At 33.4% G+C, this 11,076-nt stretch overlaps 1 pseudogene; it reads right to left on the reverse strand.

Moving 5' to 3' along the window:
• Positions 1-9,045: 9,045 nt before the first annotated feature.
• On the reverse strand, positions 9,046-10,095 carry LOC149554921 (pseudouridine kinase-like; annotated as a pseudogene).
• Between the last annotated feature and the right edge of the window lie 981 nt (positions 10,096-11,076).

The raw sequence follows: 11,076 nt of genomic DNA on the forward strand, positions 1-11,076 counted from the left end.
TTGTTTGGGTGTTGATTCTTGTTGTAATTAATGTTATCATGGTATTGTGTAAATGTTAGTGGACCATTGAATCACCACTGAGCTAATGCTAGCCTTGAAGCGTACTTCTTGATCATTCTTGTTAGCAATCAAAGTTGATTCAAAAAGGCTTGAAAGTTGTTTGGTATATTCATTTTCATAGCTTTCTTTACATCTTTCTAGATTAAAATCCATCATTGTTTTAAAATCCAAATTACATCTTACAAGGGAGTTGCCCCGCAAAACACAAAGGAAGGTCATATACCAAAGACCTATCCAACTATTGGAGAAGTTGATTTTTCACACACATTCTCATTGGGCGAAATCATACTTTTCATAGTGACAAATCTATTTACCAACATATTTTTAAGATATTTGTTGTGATATTTATCTTTAAGAGAAGGCAAATGGGTGCACTAGATAAAGATAAATTTATTTCACATAACTTTTTAAAAATATAGGTATATTGATTTAACTAGAATAAATATAAGTCTTTGAAAAACAAAGACCTTTAACTGTAAGCTACAAAGTAAAAGAAAGAAAAATGAAATGATATTACCAAAATAATAAAAAGTTTAAAAGAAGACAAGAGCCTACAATACAAGAATACATAATGAACTTGAACTTAAATAATAATAATAAACCTTAGTTTTGACCTATTACCCATCAAAAATAAATTACTTCAATTATTTCTCTTAAATTTAACTTATAATATAAACTAAATATTTATTAAAATTTATAATTAAAAAATATTAAATAGTTTATACTTAATTAATTAGAAGTGAATATATAAAAAATTAAATTTTAAGTAAAAACTATTTTAACTATGTAAACTTAAAAGAGAAATAGCGCATAAAACAAATATATTTACTTTACAAAATTATCAAAATCAATAGTTCATTGATGAATTCTTAATGTCAAATTCAAATCTTCTACAATACAATAAAATTAATGTAAGATTAAAAATATAATTTTTTTTTGTATTAATCATCGAGAGAGTAAAAGTATCAAAAACTACAACAAAAGCCCAAGGGTAAAGAGCAAGCCCAAGAGAGCGAAAGTATCAAGATCTCATGATATGCAACAAGATAAAACAAAAAGACAGGCACAGTTGCAAATGCTAAGCAAGAACATCATCACGATCCTCCAACCAGGTCATCCATCCTTGCGCTCCTTCCATCCAAATAACTTTTTTCCTATCCAAGCACTGAGCATACGTATCCAGCTTATCATAAGAAGGAGTACCAGTGCGTCTGATCTCTTCAACCAAGATGTCCAAGGCTCTATCAAAGGCATTTTTGTCTTCTAATATATTAGTCATCTCATATCCAAGTTTCATCTCGTAAATGAACATCTCAGCATGCCCATCCTTAAGGAATCTCATCAACTTATCATGTTCCAAATTCATGATGCAACACACTTGAGAAGCAATTTTAAAACGGGCGAGTTCTCTATAAAACCCAGTAAGACTTATGTCTATGCCTTGAAATTTGGCTTCATTTCTACATTTCCAAATGAACCAAAGAATTAAAGATGAAAGAATATGCCAAAAAAGGTTATAATCTTTTTTCAGACCATGTATAAAACTAGTAATGATATCAATAATGTAAACATTTTTGGTAATAGAAAAACCAAACATTAACCAGATTTCTTTAGCAAAAGTTCAGTCAAAGAAAATATGTCTTGTGGTTTCAAGAACTCTGCAAATAGAACAAGTGTCAAAATCAGCAAAATGATTTCTAACAGGAAGCTTATCAAGAAGGAGCTGCCATTTTAAAACACTTAACCTTAGGCGGAATAGGTGACTTCCATAATTTATCAAAGGATTTCTACCAATCAGTAGTGCTGAAGTTGCAATACCAAATTTTATTAACATGATTAATAACAAAATTATCAGAATTAAGGAAATTATATATGTCTCTCGCTTTAATTTTTGTCAGCAAGGTCCCATCTTTCCATGTAAAGGAAAGGTATCTATGTGAATCAATATCAGTATCTCTAGGGAGATTTAAAGAATTGCAAACATTCTTGATAAGATTATAAGTTATGATTTGAGAGTCAAGAAGGCCAACTGTGGTAGAAAGATTATGCCAACTTATAAGAGTATCCTGTTCCATAATATCCATAATACAAAACTTGTTATTTTATATATTATAAGTCTAAAAAGATATAAAGTAATAAAATAATCCGTAATTTAAATAAAAATAAGAATTTTAAAATTTTGTGTTAAAAACTAATCAAAATATCTGACTTTATGTAATGAAATGCTAATATTTTAAGGAACGTTGTTTCAACCGACCAAACTTGTTCATAATAAAAGGAACACGAAGATTGATAAACATATAATCGAATTCAATAAAAATTAAAAAATCCACCAACAATAATTTATGGTTTCTAAAAGTTGTGTCATTTTAGAGTATTTAATGTGATACCTAAACGAGTCTCCTCGTAGTCTTTTTTTAAAAATCATATGTCGCTAGGTGTTCTCCATACAACTAATTTTTAATACATTTGGATGTGGAGTGGGTATTATAAAAATTGTATCTAGATATATTTTCTAGTTTATTTCTTGGGTAGGTAAGTATCAATTAAAAAAGCAATATAATTATTAAAATTGCACGCCAGCACTTTCCTTTTAAGAAAACAAAAGTCTCCCTATTGATTGGTTTCTTATGTAATGAAAAGTGGATAGGTAATATTAATTGTTGTTTATAAAGTCAAATTTTATGAATTGGTTTTCTATAATACAATTTTTAATTTTCAATTTATTTAGTATTGTTCAAGATAATATTTATAATTTATGATATCAATTTAAATTAGTTGTATGATTTATGCAAATTAATATGCAATTATAAGAATTTAAGAACTAATTAATTTTTGGAACTAGTTGTTGCATGTTAATTTAAAATATAAAACATTTCATTTGCCATTTTTAGAAGCATAATTAAATATTAACTTTGATTTATTTTTAAAAATCTACAATACTATTTATGTTGAGCACACTTAGAGTAGTCATTTAAGACATTCTCTACATGATCATTTGCTCTCTTTGATATTTTCAAGATGTCATTCACCTGCTATCTTAGGGGATTCTCTTGTAATAGTGGAATGTGGATCAAATGAACACTGGAAAGTAGGGGCATGCATTGCATAAAATGATTACACTAAATTGCTACAACTTAAGCTCTACCCAAAAACTAATTAAATGTCAAATTTCTCTCAATGAGACAACCAAATTAATCTAAATATGCCAATCAAGCTAGCCAACCCCTTCAAATGACTTTGCATTCCAATTGATATTGCAAAAATCAACGTCTTAGCCTAGGAATGTAAACTAAGAAGTTAATGTGTCACTATTTAGACTACCATTGGATAAGACAATAGAATTGACCCAATTTTAGTCTCGAAGGAGAGATCCAAATATTATATCTAATTATTTCATCTTCCTGTGTGTTAGAATATGATTGAATTGAAGATGTGAGAACTAGGATAAGAACTTCACAAGATTAAACATTAAAAAAAAAAACATTTAAAAAGCTAATTTATACAAGTACTTATTTGGAAATAAGATACAAAAAGGAACATGTCACTAAAATTTGAACCTAAAAATGTTGGTTATTTATTTTAGGTGCATTAGACCTAGAGGTGTTTTCATTAGCTAAAATTTCAAATTCTATATTTTTCGTTCACTTGGTGGTTAGCACCTCCTTGCACATCCTTGGAGATTCATGGCATGACTTAACTACTTGCCATGGATCGGGTTAAATGTAGCATTTTTATCAAGCGTTGATAGTTTGAGATTTGGTTGCATTGATAAATGATTCCAAAAATTGGTGTCAAAGCCTTGGGTCATGTGTTTGTCTCACTTCAATGGTGATGAAGGCTTAATCTGGGTTGAGGAGGGGATTATTTTTGACTCGGTGGTCAACACCCCATTGGCGATTTGTGGCATGGCTTAATCGCCTCCCACAAATCAAGTTAAATTAGGCATTGACAATTTGAGCTTTCGGTGCAATGGCAAATAATTCCAATAATTCACACACACACACACACACACACACACACACAAGGAGGGGGAGATTTCCTAACTCAAACCCTTGGTATGTGTTAACCTCCACTACAACCATGATTGATTAGAAAAGAGAGATTACCTTTGGCAAGGTAAAGGATAAATCTATAGTAAGACGTTGACTTCAAATTACATTAACTTAGGCTCAATAATGATGTTGGTGCACCAAGACATGACAAGACATAACAAGAACAATCATGTGAAAACATACTTACATGTAGGTTGTTGTAACTTGCTTCTCCATAATCCTTAGATCTAATTTAGACACTTGCTCAATACTATTCTCTAAATAAAGTGTTAGGATTGTGATGCAATATGCTTGGGTGAAAATAAATGTGTCCTTTTATTCTCAAGGAATCTCTAATTTTAGGTCAAATTCCAAAGGCCATGTGAAAATATCATCAAAAAGTAAATAGTGGGAGCTACTACTCACACATATTTAATTTTGGGCCCTTTCAGGAAGGACTGTGGAATTAAGATCCCTAGTCCACATACAAGAGGAATAAAGAAGGAGGGTGCATAGTAGAAGGTCCAAATACATATGAACTGGTTACTTCATGAGTATATGATAATAGTTTGATTTTAACAAGGATATAAATATGTTTGAAATGGGCTATGAGAGAGCACACTAATCCAAGGGATAAAAAAGGTGTCTAAAATTGTATATGGTTGCTATTTACAACATCACCAATAAATAATAGTAACTTTATATCTAGTAATAAATAGTTATAACACTAAATCTAGTGTACACTAACATGGATGACTAATTCAAGTCGTCATCATACATGTGTGAATAGGAAGACATTTGATCACTAAGGGTTTTGTATTTAAATAAAATGGTTGAGTCGTTCTTTAATAAAATTCATTTGATTTTCTTTTTACTTTGTAGAACTCAAAATCCATCAATGTATAATCATTATCATCTATCAAAAGTTATTTTGATAATGGTCAGCTATCATATCATTGTAACATCTACATTTATATGGTGTACACATGTAATATATTCTACAATATGAGGATAAATTCCAAGGCTATGCAATCTTCACATATGGAACTCAAAGCTTGTCCCAATCTTGTTGCAAGGAAAGCTTATGCCTCAGATGATCTGCATTCAAATTTTCATGTGACAATTAAAATGGTATATACATAGCTTTAAATAGTATTGTGACAAAACTTTACAATCAATAATACACTTGTAAAAGTGAAGCTTAGCCAACACAAACTACCACAGTAAAATTACATAGACAATCGCACAAGGAACTTGAAAGTACATTAAAAAAAATTAGGGCAACTTGATAAACGATCATTCCAAGATAAGGATGATATTGCATCCCACACACTTGGAAAAATGTTGTGATCCAAGTATCGCAATCAAGGATCAAATAGATAACTAACTTGTACATCCAATTTTCCTTCAAAGTCTTATGCACTTTTAAGAAAATAAGTTTTCGAAAACATAAATAATGTCGTTAATGTGCAATATTAGTTCATAATTGAAAAGAAGATAAAATCCACATTCTTTGGGGTTCCAATATAAAACTTGAACTCTTATCAAGCCAAAATACTTTGAATGACTAAATATTAAACATATTATTTTTGTATTATGGTGTTTATATTCTAATAAATTATTATTGTAAATATGAACCAATTTTGTCATTTATGCCAATCGAATGTGAGATGTGGTCCAAACATATCTATTAACATCAATATTTATTACTTCTATAATGTTAGAGTATTAAGATATTGTATAGTATTGTGATTCATGTCAAATTTATGGGGAGAATATTGGTAACAATTTGATATGTGGTATCATATGTGTTGAAGAATGCATCTCTTAAGCGACATTGGTATTTAGGTCCTCCTATAATCAAGCTGTTAGTGTTTGAAAATGTTACCAGGTTTTCAATTATCCCCATGAGAATATGACATATCTAGGGGTAGCTAACTCCCATTCTTAACATATCATTTTAGACACAGGGCCAACTATAAGGCTTGACCCTTCTTCTACTTCAGGCTCTGCTAAACCTAGGTAGGTAGACCTCAGATTTAAATGATACCGTACCAGTGCAAAAACATATCCCCGAATCTATTAAGCAGATTTTAACCTTATTTCTCCTAATGACTCATGAAATGACACAGATCTATAGTAGCTAAATGCAAAGCTATGAATCTCATAAGCTGAGTGAGGGTTAAACATTTAGGTCCTTCAACATGAAAGGGAAGGAACACTTGATTAATAATATTGATTTCAACAAACCCCTAATATGTAGCAATAAGACCTAATGATCCTATAACCAATCAATACCTTATCTATTGGGAAAATCCATGAATCAAATGCATGCATATGGATATCTAATACTTATCTATATATTTATATATGTGATCTATCTATTTACCTTGTAAATAAACATCTGTGCTCAATCCAAACCTCATTCTTACATGATATCCTTCTCAATAAACTTGCAACCTTGATGATTCACGGAAGCATTTACATAACCCCTTGAGTTACAAGCAACAATAAGACAACATACAGCCTTAAGGGACTGCAACCACAATCTAGGCTCTTTGTTTCAAGATCGTAAAACATTGAAGCTCACTGAGATAGGAGACAAGATTCAAGATCAAACTCAACCTACTACTGCTCTTTGTATTATTTCCTTGAAATTATATAGTCACATGCATGAAATGAAAAACATGAAACAACCTAATATATCTAAACTATCTATATATTCCTTCCTACTACTATTCACACAAGAGAAATTGCTGAAAAATATATGGTATCGGAGTATGGGAACACATCAAAACTAGATCCAAAACTTGGTATCTCAGTAGTGATTGGTTTTTCTCCAAAGACTGGAACCCCTACAATGGATGAAAGATAGAACAATATAGCAAGAAGTGAATTCTCAGATCTATTATGCAACTGACATGTGTCTACTTGAAATTCAATATTCTGCAACTAAAAAACCTCTCCCTTCTCTCTACCATTTTGATCTGATTTGGTTTCATCATTTCTTGTAACTGATCTTGAAATATCTCTATTCAATGATTAAAAGCCTTTATGCATCCAAAATATCTGATCTGCCTCAGTAAATGCTAGTGAAATTTTGAGTTTTTACTGAATATGGGTGACCAAATTTGACCTTAACTGCATTTTCATGGTCTTTGACTTAACTGCATCTGGGACAAAACCTCTTGTAGCTTGAACAAACGGCTTCCTATGTAGAAACTGACTCCATAATTGAAAAAATTGTTCTCTCCCGGTTCTGGCGATATATGATATTGCATACTTCACTTACTAGAAACCCTCTAAAAGCTAGTTTGAAAAATGTCCCTTTGCCATAAGACTCAGCTAAATCTGCAACTCAGATTTAAAATTTTTCAAAAATTTAAAATGTCCCTGAAGTCAAAACTTTATAAAATGACCCCTTTTTGATTTAAAATGAAACAGAATGTGCATCCACATAAGAAAGAAATAATAAAAAAATTATGACTTCAAAATTTTCCTTTCCCATGAGGCTCGGGGTCAAACCTCCCTTTGACCAAACACCACGCAAAATTTGTTGATTGGTTGACCTCTTGAACGTAGTGCCACATCATCACTAGGTGGGCCCGATGCCACATGTCACATGCTTGCATACCCACTTCGCTTATCCAACATGCATCTTCTTTTTGTGAGCGTGCATTGTTCATTGGATCTACCATGTGGCACCATCCTACACGTTAGTCTCAGACTAGTCTTCATTACCACCTCACCATCTACTCTGGGCCCAATGCCACATGGCGATCACCTGCAATCCTGCATTATCTATCCTTTGTGCATCTTAGTTCTGTGGGTATGCCCCACCGTCCGATGTGGCCACGTGTCATCATTCTAATCTTCATCGCCACATCTTCATTACCACCTCACCATCTACTCTGGGCCCAATGCCACATGGCGATCACCTGCAATCCTGCATTATCTATCCTTTGTGCATCTTAGTTCTGTGGGTATGCCCCACCGTCCGATGTGGCCACGTGTCATCATTCTAATCTTCATCGCCACATCTTCATTACCACCTCACCATCTACTCTAGGCCCAATGCCACATGGCGATCACCTGCAATCCTGCATTATCTATCCTTTGTGCATCTTAGTTCTGTGGGTATGCCCCACCGTCCGATGTGGCCATGTGTCATCATTCTAATCTCCATCGCCACATCAGCAAGCCTGCATCTTCATCTTAAATTTTGCTAACATTTCGCCCCAGCTGTCATGTCCAAGTCAGCTGCAAGGTGGGGACCTCATGCATGAGCGCGCGGTTTACAAAAGCCTCCTTTCTTGATGCATTTTACCTTTTGTGTGAAAAGGTATTTAAACACTTAAAATATTTAACTCTCAACAAATGTGGGACAGTTTTTTTCATAGTGTTCTTCATCATTTGCGCTGCCTACTTTAACATGGCATGTTCTTCTGCACATTTCCATCGCTGAGCCTCCATATGAAGATCATTGATCCACTACAGAAGGCCCTTTAAATACTCAATCACATCACACAGAATGGAAACCCTGTCCATCATTGACATCTTGGGAACTACGGAATGAAGTATGCAAAGCTGGTTATTGAGCTTCTTTCTACAATGGTTTCTACTTGTTTGACTATGCAACGCTTCTTATTTTTCAAAGCATGTACGTTGTTTTTTCATTTTTTAATGGCGTCTCCTCTTAATTTGCTTCAAATCGCGACTTCTACCTTGGTCGGGTTCCCTCTATTTTTTGCATGAATTAGATGGAAGTAGCGGGTCTTTCTCTCTTTAAAGGCATGATCTATTCAAATGATTCCCCTATCCTTTTCATAGCTGAGACAAGCTTCATTGTTTTTAGTGCCCTGGCATGAGGGACTTAGTTTTTTTTTTTTTGTTCTAGCGGATTCCACTATAAAAACTGTGGCTTTTGCTTGATGTGGGCGGCTTGCTTCCTCTAATGTTGACTCTCTTTGAAACATAGAAGCACACTATTGGATCTTGGTGTCAAAGCAATTAACTTAACACTCTCTTCTAGTAATATGCTTATGGCTGGTTTCAGGAGTCCATAAACTGCTTCAATACTCGTATTTTCACGTTCTTCCAATGTCTTAAGACAATTAATTAAATTTACTAAAGAAATAGCCTCTGCCATAGCAATAGGCTCAGTCTCATTAAGTGATATAATAGTGACATTTTTAAGAATACTTCTAGCTCTAACAAATTTTGCAACTAATACAGGCTCAAACCAGACTAAGGTATTTGATTCCTTGGCCAAATTGTAAGCCACTTCAAGAGTCAAAGGATGTAAATTGGCATCAACCATCAAAAAAGGTGTAGAACCAATATAGCTATTGAACTAATTAATCCATTCTTCTATTAAGGCCTTTTTGACTGCCTCTACATCTATAATAGTAGCTGATAGTTCTCCTTCACTGTCAAATATGTTTGATACAATAGGTGTTTCTATGTTATTACACCTATGAATTCCATGTATGGACAAACCAAGTGATTTCCAATGGTCAAGCAATGAATTTTGAGCCAGATAAATGAAATGTTGCTTTGTGTTTTTAGCAATGGCCTGCTTCACTTGCTAGCCTGTTGTTCCTTTTAGATTGGGCACGGGCCCTTTTTTTATATAAAAACTGACTCCCTTGTTGCCCTTAACATCCTTTCCTTCGATGTGTGGGGATCTTTGATTACATTCATCAACTTATTACAAAAGAACGCCTCCCCTACTCTTTCAAATGACTCTAATTTTAATTGCATGAAGTTCTTTTCATGTGTGGGAGCTCTCTTTATGCTAGGCGGCTTTTAAATTTGAATGTGTGGGCTTCTGTTGACTGGAGGGCATCTTTCACTGCGGGTCATCCCCTACATCATAATGCAATATAATGTATCTTGCAAGATTAATGGCCATATCAATTTGACTTTGAGCCCGCAAAAGTTTTGCTTCTTCAATCCTTCCTAATCGGCATATTGTTGAAAATTCCTTTTGATTCTCCATCTTAGCACAGATGAGCTTTAATTCATGACTAAGAGAGGATGAAGGGTTTTGCATCCTCTATATTTGCAATTACTCGATTGCAATCATGATGTGAGCACAATATACATCATGTCACCAATAGAAAATTTTGGCATCAGAAACACCAACATCTTTGAAGGTGATAAGGAAGCTTGCATGAATCACAATTGTGTACTTCAAATAGTTTTGACACTCTAAATATGACACAACTTTGAGTTTGCACCCATATGAATAAATATAACAGATTGATAGACAAAGTGGCTCACTTCCAAATGGTATAACAACTGATGGGGTCTAGACACTGGTTTGTTAAGTTCCATATTCATAGACAAGCCCAAATTTAATTGACCATCTCATTCTGTGACATGATGTCAAAATATGCCATTTTTTCTGAACGAGATCATTCCTATCAACTGTTTAACTCGAAGAAAATGCAAGGATAGCAACCAAAATCTCTCTCATATACAAGATTTACTAGGTACTCCTAAGGTTCGCACTTATATGGATCCACTTGGTCTCATAAAACTTGTTTCACATATTCAAAATTTATAATAATTAGAAACACTATGACCATTCTTTCAATATATCTTAAAACCTTATTTGTGTCATACATCTGATGAATTTAGCCGGGCCCCAAAGTTGGTTTGGCTAAAAAAAAATTCGTTTTCAAACACCTGATTATTTAAACAGATCCATTCATCATCTGATACTGCTCCAAATCAAAATCCATCACTGAACTGCTAATTAAGACTCATTTTACCATTTTCTGCACACTGTCAATTTAATGCCAAAAGGTCCTTTTATTGGCCTTAAAAAATGATCCAAACCTCTGACTAGGCTCTGAAAATTGGCACACTGAATCTCTATTCCGCATTCTTGCACCTTGTCAAATCTCATCTCATGGAAAATTTGGGGTCAAAAGATATTGACCGTCAAAGTGACCCTTTTAGAACTACCTGCAAG

The sequence above is a fragment of the Cupressus sempervirens genome, chromosome 5 (assembly GCF_028749045.1).
Source record: "Cupressus sempervirens isolate cs-2001-9-10 chromosome 5, ASM2874904v1, whole genome shotgun sequence".
Taxonomy (NCBI): Eukaryota; Viridiplantae; Streptophyta; class Pinopsida; order Cupressales; family Cupressaceae; genus Cupressus; species Cupressus sempervirens.